The following is an 18,957-nucleotide window of genomic DNA, read 5'->3' as shown; positions in this document are numbered from 1 at the left end:
ATCTCTATCCATCATCAACTAAATCTAAGATTCAATACCATCGCATCCTCATCTCAGAACTAAGCAAAAAGCTCCTTGACACCATCTTTACGATTTACTAAGTTTAAAAGATTGATATTTTATAAAGTTCCTAAAATAAGAAACTCTCTATCTTTTCAATATCCATCATTCATCAACTAAATCTGTGATTCAATACCCACTCATTCTTATCCCAAAACTTGGCTAAATGCACGTTGATATCATCTCCAGTGTTTCTTATGTCTAAAAGATGGATGTTTGATAAAGTTTCTAAAATAAGAAACTTTCTATTTTTACAATTTCCATCATTAATCAACTAAATCTAAGATTCAATACCCTCTCATCCTCATCGCAAAACATGGCTAAAAGCTCATTGACACCGTCTCTAGGGTCTCATATGTCTAAAAGATGGATGTTTTTAAAGCTTTCTACAATAACAAACTTTCTATTTTTTCAATCTCTATCTTTTATCAACTAAATCTAAGATTCAATACCATCTCATCCTAATCTCAAAACTTGGCTAAAAGCTCCTTGACACCATCCCTAAGGTTTTCTTTGCTAAAAGATAGATGTCTTACAAAGTTTCTAAAATAAGAAACCATCTATTTTTTAAATCTCTATTCTTCATCAACTAAATCTAAGATTCAATATCATCTCATCCTAATCTCAAAACTCAGCTAAAAGTTCCTTGACACCATATATAGGGTTTCCTATGTCTAAAAGATGGATGTTTTGTAAAGTTTCTAAAATAAGAAACTTTCTATTTTTTCAATCTCCATCCTTTATAAACTAATTCTAAAATTCAATACCATCTCATCCACATCTCAATACTTGGCTAAAAGATCCTCGACACCATCTTTTGGGTTTCCTATGTCTAAAATATTGATGTCTTATAAAATTTCAAAAATAAGAAACTTTCTAATTTTTCAATCTCCTTCCTTCATCAACTAAATCTAAGATTCAATATCATCTTATCCCTACCTCAAAACTTTGCAAAAAGCTCCTTGACACCATCTATTGGGTTTCCTATCTCTAAAAGATGGATGTTTTATAAAGTTACTAAAATAAGAAACTTTCTATTTTACAATCTCTATCCTTGATCAACAGAATCTAATATTCAATACCATCTAATCATAATCTCAAAACTTGTCTAAAACCTCATGGACACCATCTATAAGTGTTCCCTATGTCTAAAAGGTGGATATTTTATAAAGTTTCTAAAATAAGAAACTTTGTTTTTTTCAATCTCTATCAACAAAAGCACCTTGACAGCATATCTTGGTTTTCTTATATCTGAAAGATGTTTGTTTTGTAAAGTTTCTAAAATAAGAAACTTTCTATTTTTTCAATCTCCATCCATCATCAACTAAATCTAAGATTCAATACCATCGCATCCTCATCTCAGAACTAAGCAAAAAGCTCCTTGACACCATCTTTACGATTTACTAAGTTTAAAAGATTGATATTTTATAAAGTTTCTAAAATAAGAAACTCTCTATCTTTTCAATATCCATCATTCATCAACTAAATCTGTGATTCAATACCCACTCATTCTTATCCCAAAACTTTGCTAAATGCACGTTGATATCATCTCTAGGGTTTCTTATGTCCAAAAGATGGATGTTTGATAAAGTTTCTAAAATAAGAAACTTTCTATTTTTACAATTTCCATCATTAATCAACTAAATCTAAGATTCAATACCCTCTCATCCTCATCCCAAAACATGGCTAAAAGCTCATTGACACCGTCTCTAGGGTCTCATATGTCTAAAAGATGGATGTTTTTTAAGCTTTCTACAATAACAAATTTTCTATTTTTTAATCTCTATCCTTTACCAACTAAATCTAAGATTCAATAGCATCTCATCCTCATCTCAAAACTTGGTTAAAAGCTCCTTGGCACCATCCCTAAGGTTTCCTTTGCTAAAAGATAGATGTCTTACAAAGTTTCTAAAATAAGAAACCATCTATTTTTTAAATCTCTAATCTTCATCAACTAAATCTAAGATTCAATACCATCTCATCCTCATCTCAAAACTCAGCTAAAACTTCCTTGACACCATATATAGGGTTTCCTATGTCTAAAAGATAGATGTTTTGTAAAGTTTCTAAAATAAGAAACTTTCTATTTTTTCAATATCTATCCTTTATAAACTAATTCTAAAATTCAATACCATCTCATCCACATCTCAAAACTTGGCTAAAAGCTCCTGGACACCATCTTTTGGGTTTCCTATGCCTAAAATATTGAAGTCATAAAGTTTCAAAAATAACAAACTTTCTAATTTTCCAATCTCCATCCTTCATCAACTAAATCTAAGATTCAATATCATCTCATCCCCACCTCAAAACTTTGCAAAAAGCTCATTGACAGCATCTATGGGGTTTCCTATGTGTAAAAGATGGATGTTTTATAAAGATACTAAAATAAGAAACTTTCTATTTTACAATCTCAATCCTTGATAAACAAAATCTAATATTCAATACCATCTAATTATAATCTCAATTGGCTAAAACCTCATAGACACCATCTATAGTGTTCCCTATGTCTAAAAGGTGGATATTTTATAAAGTTTCTAAAATAACAAACTTTCTGTTTTTCAATATCTATCAACAAAAGCACCTTGACAGCATATCTTGGTTTTCTTATATCTGAAAGATGTTTGTTTTATAAAGTTTCTAAAATAAGAAACTTTCTATTTTTTCAATCTCTATCCATTATCAACTAAATCTAAGATTCAATACCATCGCATCATCATCTCATAACTAAGCAAAAAGCTCCTTAACACCATCTTTACGATTTACTAAGTGTAAAAGATTGATATTTTATAAAGTTTCTAAAATAAGAAACGCTCTATTTTTTCAATATCCATCATTCATCAACTAAATCTGTGCTTCAATACCCACTCATTCTTATCCCAAAACTTGGCTAAATGCACGTTGATATCATCTCCAGGGTTTCTTATGTCTAAAAGATGGATGTTTGATAAAGTTTCTAAAATAAGAAACTTTCTATTTTTACAATTTCCATCATTAATCAACTAAACCTAAGATTCAATACCCTCTCATCCTCACCGCAAAACATGGCTAAAAGCTCATTGACACCGTCTCTAGGGTCTCATATGTCTAAAAGATGGATGTTTTTAAAGCTTTCTACAATAACAAACTTTCTATTTTTTCAATCTCTATCCTTTATCAACTAAATCTAAGATTCAATACCATCTCATCCTCATCTCAAAACTTGGCTAAAAGCTCCTTGACACCATCCCTAAGGTTTTCTTTGCTAAAAGATAGATGTCTTACAAAGTTTCTAAAATAAGAAACCATCTATTTTTTAAATCTCTATTCTTCATCAACTAAATCTAAGATTCAATATCATCTCATCCTCATCTCAAAACTCAGCTAAAAGTTCCTTGACACCATATATAGGGTTTCATATGTCTAAAAGATGGATGTTTTGTAAAGTTTCTAAAATAGAAACTTTCTATTTTTTCAATCTCCATCCTTTATAAACTAATTCTAAAATTCAATACCATCTCATCCACATCTCAAAACTTGGCTAAAAGCTCCTCGACACCATCTTTTGGGTTTCCTATGTCTAAAATATTGATGTCTTATAAAGTTTCAAAAGTAAGAAACTTTCTAATTTTTCAATCTCCATCCTTCATCAACTAAATCTAAGATTCAATATCATCTTATCCCTACCTCAAAACTTTGCAAAAAGCTCCTTGACACCATCTATGGGGTTTCCTATCTCTAAAAGATGGATGTTTTATAAAGTTACTAAAATAAGAAACTTTCTATTTTACAATCTCTATCCTTGATCAGCAGAATCTAATATTCAATACCATCTAATCATAATCTCAAAACTTGTCTAAAACCTCATGGACACCATCTATAAGTGTTCCCTATGTCTAAAAGGTGGATGTTTTATAAAGTTTCTAAAATAAGAAACTTTGTTTTTTTCAATCTCTATCAACAAAAGCACGTTGACAGCATATCTTGGTTTTCTTATATCTGAAAGATGTTTGTTTTGTAAAGTTTCTAAAATAAGAAACTTTCTATTTTTTCAATCTCTATCCATCATCAACTAAATCTAAGATTCAATACCATCGCATCCTCATCTCAGAACTAAGCAAAAAGCTCCTTGACACCATCTTTACGATTTACTAAGTTTAAAAGATTGATATTTTATAAAGTTCCTAAAATAAGAAACTCTCTATCTTTTCAATATCCATCATTCATCAACTAAATCTGTGATTATTGCCCACTCATTCTTATCCCAAAACTTTGCTAAATGCACGTTGATATCATCTCTAGGGTTTCTTATGTCCAAAAGATGGATGTTTGATAAAGTTTCTAAAATAAGAAACTTTCTATTTTTACAATCTCCATCATTAATCAACTAAATCTAAGATTCAATACCCTCTCATCCTCATCCCAAAACATGGCTAAAAGCTCATTGACACCGTCTCTAGGGTCTCATATGTCTAAAAGATGGATGTTTTTTAAGCTTTCTACAATAACAAATTTTCTATTTTTTAATCTCTATCCTTTACCAACTAAATCTAAGATTCAATAGCATCTCATCCTCATCTCAAAACTTGGTTAAAAGCTCCTTGGCACCATCCCTAAGGTTTCCTTTGCTAAAAGATAGATGTCTTACAAAGTTTCTAAAATAAGAAACCATCTATTTTTTAAATCTCTAATCTTCATCAACTAAATCTAAGATTCAATACCATCTCATCCTCATCTCAAAACTCAGCTAAAACTTCCTTGACACCATATATAGGGTTTCCTATGTCTAAAAGATGGATGTTTTGTAAAGTTTCTAAAATAAGAAACTTTCTATTTTTTCAATCTCTATCCTTTATAAACTAATTCTAAAATTCAATACCATCTCATCCACATCTCAAAACTTGGCTAAAAGCTCCTCGACACTATCTTTTGGGTTTCCTATGCCTAAAATATTGAAGTCATATAAAGTTTCAAAAATAACAAACTTTCTAATTTTCCAATCTCCATCCTTCATCAACTAAATCTAAGATTCAATATCATCTCATCCCCACCTCAAAACTTTGCAAAAAGCTCATTGACAGCATCTATGGGGTTTCCTATGTGTAAAAGATGGATGTTTTATAAAGATACTAAAATAAGAAACTTTCTATTTTACAATCTCAATCCTTGATCAACAAAATCTAATATTCAATACCATCTAATTATAATCTCAATTGGCTAAAACCTCATAGACACCATCTATAGTGTTCCCTATGTCTAAAAGGTGGATATTTTATAAAGTTTCTAAAATAACAAACTTTCTGTTTTTCAATATCTATCAACAAAAGCACCTTGACAGCATATCTTGGTTTTCTTATATCTGAAAGATGTTTGTTTTATAAAGTTTCTAAAATAAGAAACTTTCTATTTTTTCAATCTCTATCAATCATCAACTAAATCTAAGATTCAATACCATCGCATCATCATCTCATAACTAAGCAAAAAGCTCCTTGACACCATCTTTACGATTTACTAAGTGTAAAAGATTGATATTTTATAAAGTTTCTAAAATAAGAAACGCTCTATTTTTTCAATATCCATCATTCATCAACTAAATCTGTGATTCAATACCCACTCATTCTTATCCCAAAACTTGGCTAAATGCACGTTGATATCATCTCCAGGGTTTCTTATGTCTAAAAGATGGATGTTTGATAAAGTTTCTAAAATAAGAAACTTTCTATTTTTACAATTTCCATCATTAATCAACTAAATCTAAGATTCAATACCCTCTCATCCTCATCGCAAAACATGGCTAAAAGCTCATTGACACCGTCTCTAGGGTCTCATATGTCTCAAAGGTGGATGTTTTTAAAGCTTTCTACAATAACAAACTTTCTATTTTTTCAATCTCTATCCTTTATCAACTAAATCTAAGATTCAATACCATCTCATCCTCATCTCAAAACTTGGCTAAAAGCTCATTGACACCATCCCTAAGGTTTTCTTTGCTAAAAGATAGATGTCTAACAAAGTTTCTAAAATAAGAAACCATCTATTATTTAAATCTCTATTCTTTATCAACTAAATCTAAGATTCAATATCATCTCATCCTCATCTCAAAACTCAGCTAAAAGTTCCTTGACACCATATATAGGGTTTCATATGTCTAAAAGATGGATGTTTTGTAAAGTTTCTAAAAAAAGAAACTTTCTATTTTTTCAATCTCCATCCTTTATAAACTAATTCTAAAATTCAATACCATCTCATCCACATCTCAATACTTGGCTAAAAGATCCTCGACACCATCTTTTGGGTTTCCTATGTCTAAAATATTGATGTCTTATAAAATTTCAAAAATAAGAAACTTTCTAATTTTTCAATCTCCTTCCTTCATCAACTAAATCTAAGATTCAATATCATCTTATCCCTACCTCAAAACTTTGCAAAAAGCTCCTTGACACCATCTATTGGGTTTCCTATCTCTAAAAGATGGATGTTTTATAAAGTTACTAAAATAAGAAACTTTCTATTTTACAATCTCTATCCTTGATCAACAGAATCTAATATTCAATACCATCTAATCATAATCTCAAAACTTGGCTAAAACCTCATGGGCACCATCTATAGTGTTCCCTATGTCTAAAAGGTGGATGTCTTATAAAGTTTCTAAAATAAGAAACTTCCTGTTTTTCAATCTCTATCAACAAAAGCACCTTGAAAGCATATCTTGGTTTTATAATATCTGAAAGATGTTTGTTTTATAAAGTTTCTAAAATAAGAAACTTTCTATTTTTACAATTTCCATCATTAATCAACTAAATCTAAGATTCAATACCCTCTCATCCTCATCGCAAAACATGGCTAAAAGCTCATTGACACCGTCTCTAGGGTCTCATATGTCTCAAAGATGGATGTTTTTAAAGCTTTCTACAATAACAAACTTTCTATTTTTTCAATCTCTATCCTTTATCAACTAAATCTAAGATTCAATACCATCTCATCCTCATCTCAAAACTTGGCTAAAAGCTCCTTGACACCATCCCTAAGGTTTTCTTTGCTAAAAGATAGATGTCTTACAAAGTTTCTAAAATAAGAAACCATCTATTTTTTAAATCTCTATTCTTCATCAACTAAATCTAAGATTCAATATCATCTCATCCTCATCTCAAAACTCAGCTAAAAGTTCCTTGACACCATATATAAGGTTTCATATGTCTAAAAGATGGATGTTTTGTAAAGTTTTTAAAATAAGAAACTTTCTATTTTTTCAATCTCCATCCTTTATAAACTAATTCTAAAATTCAATACCATCTCATCCACATCTCAAAACTTGGCTAAAAGCTCCTCGACACCATCTTTTGGATTTTCTATGTCTAAAATATTGATGTCTTATAAAGTTTCAAAAGTAAGAAACTTTCTAATTTTTCAATCTCCATCCTTCATCAACTAAATCTAAGATTCAATATCATCTTATCCCTACCTCAAAACTTTGCAAAAAGCTCCTTGACACCATCTATGGGGTTTCCTATCTCTAAAAGATGGATGTTTTATAAAGTTACTAAAATAAGAAACTTTCTATTTTACAATCTCTATCCTTGATCAACAGAATCTAATATTCAATACCATCTAATCATAATCTCAAAACTTGTCTAACACCTCATGGACACCATCTATAAGTGTTCCCTATGTCTAAAAGGTGGATGTTTTATAAAGTTTCTAAAATAAGAAACTTTCTTTTTTTCAATCTCTATCAACAAAAGCACCTTGACAGCATATCTTGGTTTTCTTATATCCGAAAGATGTTTGTTTTGTAAAGTTTCTAAAATAAGAAACTTTCTATTTTTTCAATCTCTATCCATCATCAACTAAATCTAAGATTCAATACCATCGCATCCTCATCTCAGAACTAAGCAAAAAGCTCCTTGACACCATCTTTACGATTTACTAAGTTTAAAAGATTGATATTTTATAAAGTTCCTAAAATAAGAAACTCTCTATCTTTTCAATATCCATCATTCATCAACTAAATCTGTGATTCAATACCCACTCATTCTTATCCCAAAACTTGGCTAAATGCACGTTGATATCATCTCCAGTGTTTCTTATGTCTAAAAGATGGATGTTTGATAAAGTTTCTAAAATAAGAAACTTTCTATTTTTACAATTTCCATCATTAATCAACTAAATCTAAGATTCAATACCCTTTCATCCTCATCGCAAAACATGGCTAAAAGCTCATTGACACCGTCTCTAGGGTCTCATATGTCTAAAAGATGGATGTTTTTAAAGCTTTCTACAATAACAAACTTTCTATTTTTTCAATCTCTATCTTTTATCAACTAAATCTAAGATTCAATACCATCTCATCCTAATCTCAAAACTTGGCTAAAAGCTCCTTGACACCATCCCTAAGGTTTTCTTTGCTAAAAGATAGATGTCTTACAAAGTTTCTAAAATAAGAAACCATCTATTTTTTAAATCTCTATTCTTCATCAACTAAATCTAAGATTCAATATCATCTCATCCTAATCTCAAAACTCACCTAAAAGTTCCTTGACACCATATATAGGGTTTCCTATGTCTAAAAGATGGATGTTTTGTAAAGTTTCTAAAATAAGAAACTTTCTATTTTTTCAATCTCCATCCTTTATAAACTAATTCTAAAATTCAATACCATCTCATCCACATCTCAATACTTGGCTAAAAGATCCTCGACACCATCTTTTGGGTTTCCTATGTCTAAAATATTGATGTCTTATAAAATTTCAAAAATAAGAAACTTTCTAATTTTTCAATCTCCTTCCTTCATCAACTAAATCTAAGATTCAATATCATCTTATCCCTACCTCAAAACTTTGCAAAAAGCTCCTTGACACCATCTATTGGGTTTCCTATCTCTAAAAGATGGATGTTTTATAAAGTTACTAAAATAAGAAACTTTCTATTTTACAATCTCTATCCTTGATCAACAGAATCTAATATTCAATACCATCTAATCATAATCTCAAAACTTGTCTAAAACCTCATGGACACCATCTATAAGTGTTCCCTATGTCTAAAAGGTGGATATTTTATAAAGTTTCTAAAATAAGAAACTTTGTTTTTTTCAATCTCTATCAACAAAAGCACCTTGACAGCATATCTTGGTTTTCTTATATCTGAAAGATGTTTGTTTTGTAAAGTTTCTAAAATAAGAAACTTTCTATTTTTTCAATCTCTATCCATCATCAACTAAATCTAAGATTCAATACCATCGCATCCTCATCTCAGAACTAAGCAAAAAGCTCCTTGACACCATCTTTACGATTTACTAAGTTTAAAAGATTGATATTTTATAAAGTTTCTAAAATAAGAAACTCTCTATCTTTTCAATATCCATCATTAATCAACTAAATCTAAGATTCAATACCCTCTCATCCTCATCCCAAAACATGGCTAAAAGCTCATTGACATCGTCTCTAGGGTCTCATATGTCTAAAAGATGGATGTTTTTTAAGCTTTCTACAATAACAAATTTTCTATTTTTTAATCTCTATCCTTTACCAACTAAATCTAAGATTCAATAGCATCTCATCCTCATCTCAAAACTTGGTTAAAAGCTCCTTGGCACCATCCCTAAGGTTTCCTTTGCTAAAAGATAGATGTCTTACAAAGTTTCTAAAATAAGAAACCATCTATTTTTTAAATCTCTAATCTTCATCAACTAAATCTAAGATTCAATACCATCTAATCCTCATCTCAAAACTCAGCTAAAACTTCCTTGACACCATATATAGGGTTTCCTATGTCTAAAAGATAGATGTTTTGTAAAGTTTCTAAAATAAGAAACTTTCTATTTTTTCAATATCTATCCTTTATAAACTAATTCTAAAATTCAATACCATCTCATCCACATCTCAAAACTTGGCTAAAAGCTCCTCGACACCATCTTTTGGGTTTCCTATGCCTAAAATATTGAAGTCATAAAGTTTCAAAAATAACAAACTTTCTAATTTTCCAATCTCCATCCTTCATCAACTAAATCTAAGATTCAATATCATCTCATCCCCACCTCAAAACTTTGCAAAAAGCTCATTGACAGCATCTATGGGGTTTCCTATGTGTAAAAGATGGATGTTTTATAAAGATACTAAAATAAGAAACTTTCTATTTTACAATCTCAATCCTTGATAAACAAAATCTAATATTCAATACCATCTAATTATAATCTCAATTGGCTAAAACCTCATAGACACCATCTATAGTGTTCCCTATGTCTAAAAGGTGGATATTTTATAAAGTTTCTAAAATAACAAACTTTCTGTTTTTCAATATCTATCAACAAAAGCACCTTGACAGCATATCTTGGTTTTCTTATATCTGAAAGATGTTTGTTTTATAAAGTTTCTAAAATAAGAAACTTTCTATTTTTTCAATCTCTATCCATTATCAACTAAATCTAAGATTCAATACCATCGCATCATCATCTCATAACTAAGCAAAAAGCTCCTTAACACCATCTTTACGATTTACTAAGTGTAAAAGATTGATATTTTATAAAGTTTCTAAAATAAGAAACGCTCTATTTTTTCAATATCCATCATTCATCAACTAAATCTGTGCTTCAATACCCACTCATTCTTATCCCAAAACTTGGCTAAATGCACGTTGATATCATCTCCAGGGTTTCTTATGTCTAAAAGATGGATGTTTGATAAAGTTTCTAAAATAAGAAACTTTCTATTTTTACAATTTCCATCATTAATCAACTAAACCTAAGATTCAATACCCTCTCATCCTCACCGCAAAACATGGCTAAAAGCTCATTGACACCGTCTCTAGGGTCTCATATGTCTAAAAGATGGATGTTTTTAAAGCTTTCTACAATAACAAACTTTCTATTTTTTCAATCTCTATCCTTTATCAACTAAATCTAAGATTCAATACCATCTCATCCTCATCTCAAAACTTGGCTAAAAGCTCCTTGACACCATCCCTAAGGTTTTCTTTGCTAAAAGATAGATGTCTTACAAAGTTTCTAAAATAAGAAACCATCTATTTTTTAAATCTCTATTCTTCATCAACTAAATCTAAGATTCAATATCATCTCATCCTCATCTCAAAACTCAGCCAAAAGTTCCTTGACACCATATATAGGGTTTCATATGTCTAAAAGATGGATGTTTTGTAAAGTTTCTAAAATAGAAACTTTCTATTTTTTCAATCTCCATCCTTTATAAACTAATTCTAAAATTCAATACCATCTCATCCACATCTCAAAACTTGGCTAAAAGCTCCTCGACACCATCTTTTGGGTTTCCTATGTCTAAAATATTGATGTCTTATAAAGTTTCAAAAGTAAGAAACTTTCTAATTTTTCAATCTCCATCCTTCATCAACTAAATCTAAGATTCAATATCATCTTATCCCTACCTCAAAACTTTGCAAAAAGCTCCTTGACACCATCTATGGGGTTTCCTATCTCTAAAAGATGGATGTTTTATAAAGTTACTAAAATAAGAAACTTTCTATTTTACAATCTCTATCCTTGATCAGCAGAATCTAATATTCAATACCATCTAATCATAATCTCAAAACTTGTCTAAAACCTCATGGACACCATCTATAAGTGTTCCCTATGTCTAAAAGGTGGATGTTTTATAAAGTTTCTAAAATAAGAAACTTTGTTTTTTTCAATCTCTATCAACAAAAGCACGTTGACAGCATATCTTGGTTTTCTTATATCTGAAAGATGTTTGTTTTGTAAAGTTTCTAAAATAAGAAACTTTCTATTTTTTCAATCTCTATCCATCATCAACTAAATCTAAGATTCAATACCATCGCATCCTCATCTCAGAACTAAGCAAAAAGCTCCTTGACACCATCTTTACGATTTACTAAGTTTAAAAGATTGATATTTTATAAAGTTCCTAAAATAAGAAACTCTCTATCTTTTCAATATCCATCATTCATCAACTAAATCTGTGATTATTGCCCACTCATTCTTATCCCAAAACTTTGCTAAATGCACGTTGATATCATCTCTAGGGTTTCTTATGTCCAAAAGATGGATGTTTGATAAAGTTTCTAAAATAAGAAACTTTCTATTTTTACAATCTCCATCATTAATCAACTAAATCTAAGATTCAATACCCTCTCATCCTCATCCCAAAACATGGCTAAAAGCTCATTGACACCGTCTCTAGGGTCTCATATGTCTAAAAGATGGATGTTTTTTAAGCTTTCTACAATAACAAATTTTCTATTTTTTAATCTCTATCCTTTACCAACTAAATCTAAGATTCAATAGCATCTCATCCTCATCTCAAAACTTGGTTAAAAGCTCCTTGGCACCATCCCAAAGGTTTCCTTTGCTAAAAGATAAATGTCTTACAAAGTTTCTAAAATAAGAAACCATCTATTTTTTAAATCTCTAATCTTCATCAACTAAATCTAAGATTCAATACCATCTCATCCTCATCTCAAAACTCAGCTAAAACTTCCTTGACACCATATATAGGGTTTCCTATGTCTAAAAGATGGATGTTTTGTAAAGTTTCTAAAATAAGAAACTTTCTATTTTTTCAATCTCTATCCTTTATAAACTAATTCTAAAATTCAATACCATCTCATCCACATCTCAAAACTTGGCTAAAAGCTCCTCGACACTATCTTTTGGGTTTCCTATGCCTAAAATATTGAAGTCATATAAAGTTTCAAAAATAACAAACTTTCTAATTTTCCAATCTCCATCCTTCATCAACTAAATCTAAGATTCAATATCATCTCATCCCCACCTCAAAACTTTGCAAAAAGCTCATTGACAGCATCTATGGGGTTTCCTATGTGTAAAAGATGGATGTTTTATAAAGATACTAAAATAAGAAACTTTCTATTTTACAATCTCAATCCTTGATCAACAAAATCTAATATTCAATACCATCTAATTATAATCTCAATTGGCTAAAACCTCATAGACACCATCTATAGTGTTCCCTATGTCTAAAAGGTGGATATTTTATAAAGTTTCTAAAATAACAAACTTTCTGTTTTTCAATATCTATCAACAAAAGCACCTTGACAGCATATCTTGGTTTTCTTATATCTGAAAGATGTTTGTTTTATAAAGTTTCTAAAATAAGAAACTTTCTATTTTTTCAATCTCTATCAATCATCAACTAAATCTAAGATTCAATACCATCGCATCATCATCTCATAACTAAGCAAAAAGCTCCTTGACACCATCTTTACGATTTACTAAGTGTAAAAGATTGATATTTTATAAAGTTTCTAAAATAAGAAACGCTCTATTTTTTCAATATCCATCATTCATCAACTAAATCTGTGATTCAATACCCACTCATTCTTATCCCAAAACTTGGCTAAATGCACGTTGATATCATCTCCAGGGTTTCTTATGTCTAAAAGATGGATGTTTGATAAAGTTTCTAAAATAAGAAACTTTCTATTTTTACAATTTCCATCATTAATCAACTAAATCTAAGATTCAATACCCTCTCATCCTCATCGCAAAACATGGCTAAAAGCTCATTGACACCGTCTCTAGGGTCTCATATGTCTCAAAGGTGGATGTTTTTAAAGCTTTCTACAATAACAAACTTTCTATTTTTTCAATCTCTATCCTTTATCAACTAAATCTAAGATTCAATACCATCTCATCCTCATCTCAAAACTTGGCTAAAAGCTCATTGACACCATCCCTAAGGTTTTCTTTGCTAAAAGATAGATGTCTCACAAAGTTTCTAAAATAAGAAACCATCTATTTTTTAAATCTCTATTCTTTATCAACTAAATCTAAGATTCAATATCATCTGATCCTCATCTCAAAACTCAGCTAAAAGTTCCTTGACACCATATATAGGGTTTCATATGTCTAAAAGATGGATGTTTTGTAAAGTTTCTAAAAAAAGAAACTTTCTATTTTTTCAATCTCCATCCTTTATAAACTAATTCTAAAATTCAATACCATCTCATCCACATCTCAATACTTGGCTAAAAGATCATCGACACCATCTTTTGGGTTTCGTATGTCTAAAATATTGATGTCTTATAAAATTTCAAAAATAAGAAACTTTCTAATTTTTCAATCTCCTTCCTTCATCAACTAAATCTAAGATTCAATATCATCTTATCCCTACCTCAAAACTTTGCAAAAAGCTCCTTGACACCATCTATTGGGTTTCCTATCTCTAAAAGATGGATGTTTTATAAAGTTACTAAAATAAGAAACTTTCTATTTTACAATCTCTATCCTTGATCAACAGAATCTAATATTCAATACCATCTAATCATAATCTCAAAACTTGGCTAAAACCTCATGGGCACCATCTATAGTGTTCCCTATGTCTAAAAGGTGGATGTCTTATAAAGTTTCTAAAATAAGAAACTTCCTGTTTTTCAATCTCTATCAACAAAAGCACCTTGACAGCATATCTTGGTTTTATAATGTCTGAAAGATGTTTGTTTTATAAAGTTTCTAAAATAAGAAACTTTCTATTTTTCAATATCTATCCATCATCAACTAAATCTAAGATTCAATACCATCGCATCATCTTCTCAGAACTAAGCAAAAAGCTCCTTGACATCATCTTTACGATTTACTAAGTTAAAAGATTGGTATTTTATAAAGTTTCTAAAATAAGAAACTCTCTATTTTTTCAATATCTATCAATCATCAACTAAATCTAAGATTCAATACCCACTTATTCTTGCCCCAAAACTTGGGTAAATGCTCGTTGATATCATCTCTAGGGTTTCTTATGTCTAAAAGATGGATGTTTGATAAAGTTTCTAAAATAAGAAACTTTCTATTTTTAAAATCTCCATAATTAATCAACTAAATCTAAGATTCAATACCCTCTCATCCTCATCCTAAAACATGGCTAAAAGCTTATTGACAGCGTCTACAGGGTCTCATATGTCTAAAAGATGCATGTTTTTTAAGCTTTCTACAATAAGAAACTTTCTATTTTTTCAATCTCTATTCTTTATCAACTAAATCTAAGATTTAATAGCATCTCATCCTCATCTCAAAACTTGGCTAAAAGCTCCTTCACACCATCCCTAAGGTTTCCTTTGCTAAAAGATAGATGTCTTACAAAGTTTCTAAAATAAGAAACTAACTATTTTTTAAATCTCTATTCTTTATCAACTAAATCTAAGATTCAATATCATCTCATCCTCATCTCAAAACTCAGCTAAAAGTTCCTTGACACCATATATAGGGTTTCTTATGTGTAAAAGATGGATGTTTTGTAAAGTTTCTAAAATAAGAAACTTTCTATTTTTTCAATCTCCATCCTTTATAAACTAATTCTAAAATTCAATACCATCTCATCCACATCTCAAAACTTGGCTAAAAGCTCCTCGACACCATCTTTTGGGTTTCCTATGTCTAAAATATTGATGTCTTATAAAGTTTCAAAAAGAAGAAACTTTCTAATTTTTCAATCTCCATCCTTCATCAACTAAATCTAAGATTCAATATCATCTCATCCCCACCTCAAAACTTTGCAAAAAGCTCCTTGACACCATCTATGGGGTTTCCTATGTCTAAAAGATGGTTGTTTTATAAAGTTACTAAAATAAGAAACTTTCTATTTTACAATCTCTATCCTTGATCAACAAAATCTAATATTCAATACCATCTAATCGTAATCTCAAAACTTGGCTAAAACCTCATGGACACCATCTATAGTGTTCCCTATGTCTAAAAGGTGGATGTTTTATAAAGTTTCTAAAATAAGAAACTTTCTGTTTTTCAATCTCTATCAACAAAAGCACCTTCACAGCATATCTTGGTTTTCTTAAATCTGAAAGATTTTGTTTTATAAAGTTTCTAAAATAAGAAGCTTTCTATTTTTTCAATCTTTATCCATCATCAACTAAATCTAAGATTCCATACCATCGCATCCTCATCTCAGAACTGAGCAAAAAGCTCCTTGACACTATATTTACGATTTACTAAGTTTAAAAGATTGATATTTTATAAAGTTTCTAAAATAAGAAACTCTCTATTTTTTCAATATCCATCATTCATCAACTAAATCTGGGATTCAATACCCACTCATTCTTATCCCAAAACTTGGCTAAATGCACGTTGATATCATCTCTAGGGTTTCTTATGTCCAAAAGATGGATGTTTGATAAAGTTTCTAAAATAAGAAACTTTCTATTTTTACAATCTCCATCATTAATCAACTAAATCTAAGATTCAATACCCTCTCATCCTCATCCCAAAACATTGCTAAAAGCTCATTGACACCGTCTCTAGGGTCTCATATGTCTAAAAGATGGATTTTTTTTAAGCTTTCTACAATAATAAACTTTCTATTTTTTCAATCTCTATCCTTTATCAACTAAATCTAAAATTCAATACCATCTCATCCTCATCTCAAAACTTGGCTAAAAGCTCCTTGACACCATCCCTAAGGTTTCCTTTGCTAAAAGATAGATGTCTTACAAAGTTTCTAAAATAAGAAACCATCTATTTTTTAAATCTCCATTCTTCATCAACTAAATCTAAGATTCAATATCATCTCATCCTCATCTCAAAACTCAGCTAAAAGTTCCTTGACACCATATATAGGGTTTCTTATGTCTAAAAGATGAATGTTTTGTAAAGTTTCTAAAATAAGAAACTTTCTATTTTTTCAATCTCCATCCTTTATAAACTAATTCTAAAATTCAATACCATCTCATCCACATCTCAAAACTTGGCTAAAAGCTCCTCGACACAATCTTCTGGGTTTCCCATGTCTAAAATATTGATGTCTTATAAAGTTTCAAAAATAAGAAACTTTCAAATTTTTCAATCTCCATCCTTCATCAACTAAATCTAAGATTCAATATCATCTTATCCCTACCTCAAAACTTTGCAAAAAGCTCCTTACACCATCTATGAGGTTTCCTATGTCTAAAAGATGGATGTTTTATAAAGTTACTAAAATAAGAAACTTTCTATTTTACAATCTCTATCCTTGATCAACAGAATCTAATATTCAATACCATCTAATCATAATCTCAAAACTTGGCTAAAACCTCATGGACACCATCTATAGTGTTCCCTATGTCTAAAAGGTGGATGTTTTATAAAGTTTCTAAAATCTCGCCACCATCTTTTGGGTGTCCTATGTCTAAAATATTGAAGTCTTATAAAGTTTGAATAATAAGAAACTTTCTAATTTTTCAATCTCCATCCTTCATCAACTAAATCTAAGATTCAATATCATCTCAATCCCCACCTCAAAACTTTGCAAAAAGCTCCTTGACAGCCTCTATGGGGTTTCCTATGTGTAAAAGAAAAATGTTTTATAAAGATACTAAAATAAGAAACTTTCTATTTTACAATCTCTATCATTGATCAACAAAATCTAATATTCAATACCATCTAATTATAATCTCAATTGGCTAAAACCTCATGGACACCATCTATAGTGTTCGCTATGTCTAAAAGGTGGATATTTTATAAAGTTTCTAAAATAACAAACTTTCTGTTTTTCAATCTCTATCAACAAAAGCACTTTGACAGCATATCTTGGTTTTCTTATATCTGAAAGATGTTTGTTTTATAAAGTTTCTAAAATAAGAAACTTTCTATTTTTTCAATCTCTATCCATCATCAACTAAATCTAAGATTCAATACCATCGCATCATCATCTCATAACTAAGCAAAAAGCTCATTGACACCATCTTTACGATTTACTAAGTTTAAAAGATTGATATTTTATAAAGTTTCTAAAATAAGAAACGCTCTATTTTTTCAATATCCATCATTCATCAACTAAATCTGAGATTCAATACCCACTCATTCTTATCCTAAAAGTTGGCTAAATGCTCGTTGATATCATCTCTAAGGTTTCTTATGTTTAAAAGATGGATGTTTGATAAAGTTTCTAAAATAAGAAACTTTCTATTTTTACAATTTCCATCATTAATCAACTAAATCTAAGATTCAATACCCTCTCATCCTCATCGCAAAACATGGCTAAAAGTTCATTGACACCGTCTCTAGGGTCTCATATGTCTAAAAGATGGATGTTTTTGAAGCTTTCTACAATAACAAACTTTCTATTTTTTCAATCTCTATCCTTTATCAACTAAATCTAAGATTCAATACCATCTCATCCTCATCTCAAAACTTGGCTAAAAGCTCCTTGACACCATCCCTAAGGTTTCCTTCGCTAAAAGATAGATGTCTTACAAAGTTTCTAAAATAAGAAACCATATATTTTTTAAATCTCTATTCTTCATCAACTAAATCTAAGATTCAATATCATATCATCCCCATCTCAAAACTCAGCTAAAAGTTCCTTAACACCATATATAGGGTTTCCTATGTCTAAAAGATGGATGTTTTGTAAAGTTTCTAAAATAAGAAACTTTCTATTTTTTCAATCTCCACCCTTTATAAACTAATTCTAAAATTCAATACCATCTCATCCACATCTCAAAACTTGGCTAAAAGCTCCTCGACACCATCTTTTGGGTTTCTTATGTCTAAAATATTGATGTCTTATAAAGTTTCAAAAGTAAGAAACTTTCTAATTTTTCAATCTCCATCCTTCATCAACTAAATCTAAGATTCAATATCATCTTATCCCTACCTCAAAACTTTGCAAAAAGCTCCTTGACACCATCTATGGGGTTTCCTATCTCTAAAAGATGGATGTTTTATAAAGTTACTAAAATAAGAAACTTTCTATTTTACAATCTCTATCCTTGATTAGCAGAATCTAATATTCAATACCATCTAATCATAATCTCAAAACTTGTCTAAAACCTCATGGACACCATCTATAAGTGTTCCCTATGTCTAAAAGGTGGACGTTTTATAAAGTTTCTAAAATAAGAAACTTTGTTTTTTCAATCTCTATCAACAAAAGCAACTTGACAGCATATCTTGGTTTTCTTATATCTGAAAGATGTTTGTTTTGTAAA

The sequence above is a fragment of the Tasmannia lanceolata genome, unplaced genomic scaffold (genome assembly GCF_043159265.1).
Source record: "Tasmannia lanceolata isolate RefF3 unplaced genomic scaffold, GAP_Taslan_0.1 ptg000008l, whole genome shotgun sequence".
Taxonomy (NCBI): domain Eukaryota; kingdom Viridiplantae; phylum Streptophyta; class Magnoliopsida; order Canellales; family Winteraceae; genus Tasmannia; species Tasmannia lanceolata.
The sequence above is the reverse complement of the archived record's forward strand: the minus strand, read 5'-3'. Positions refer to the sequence as shown.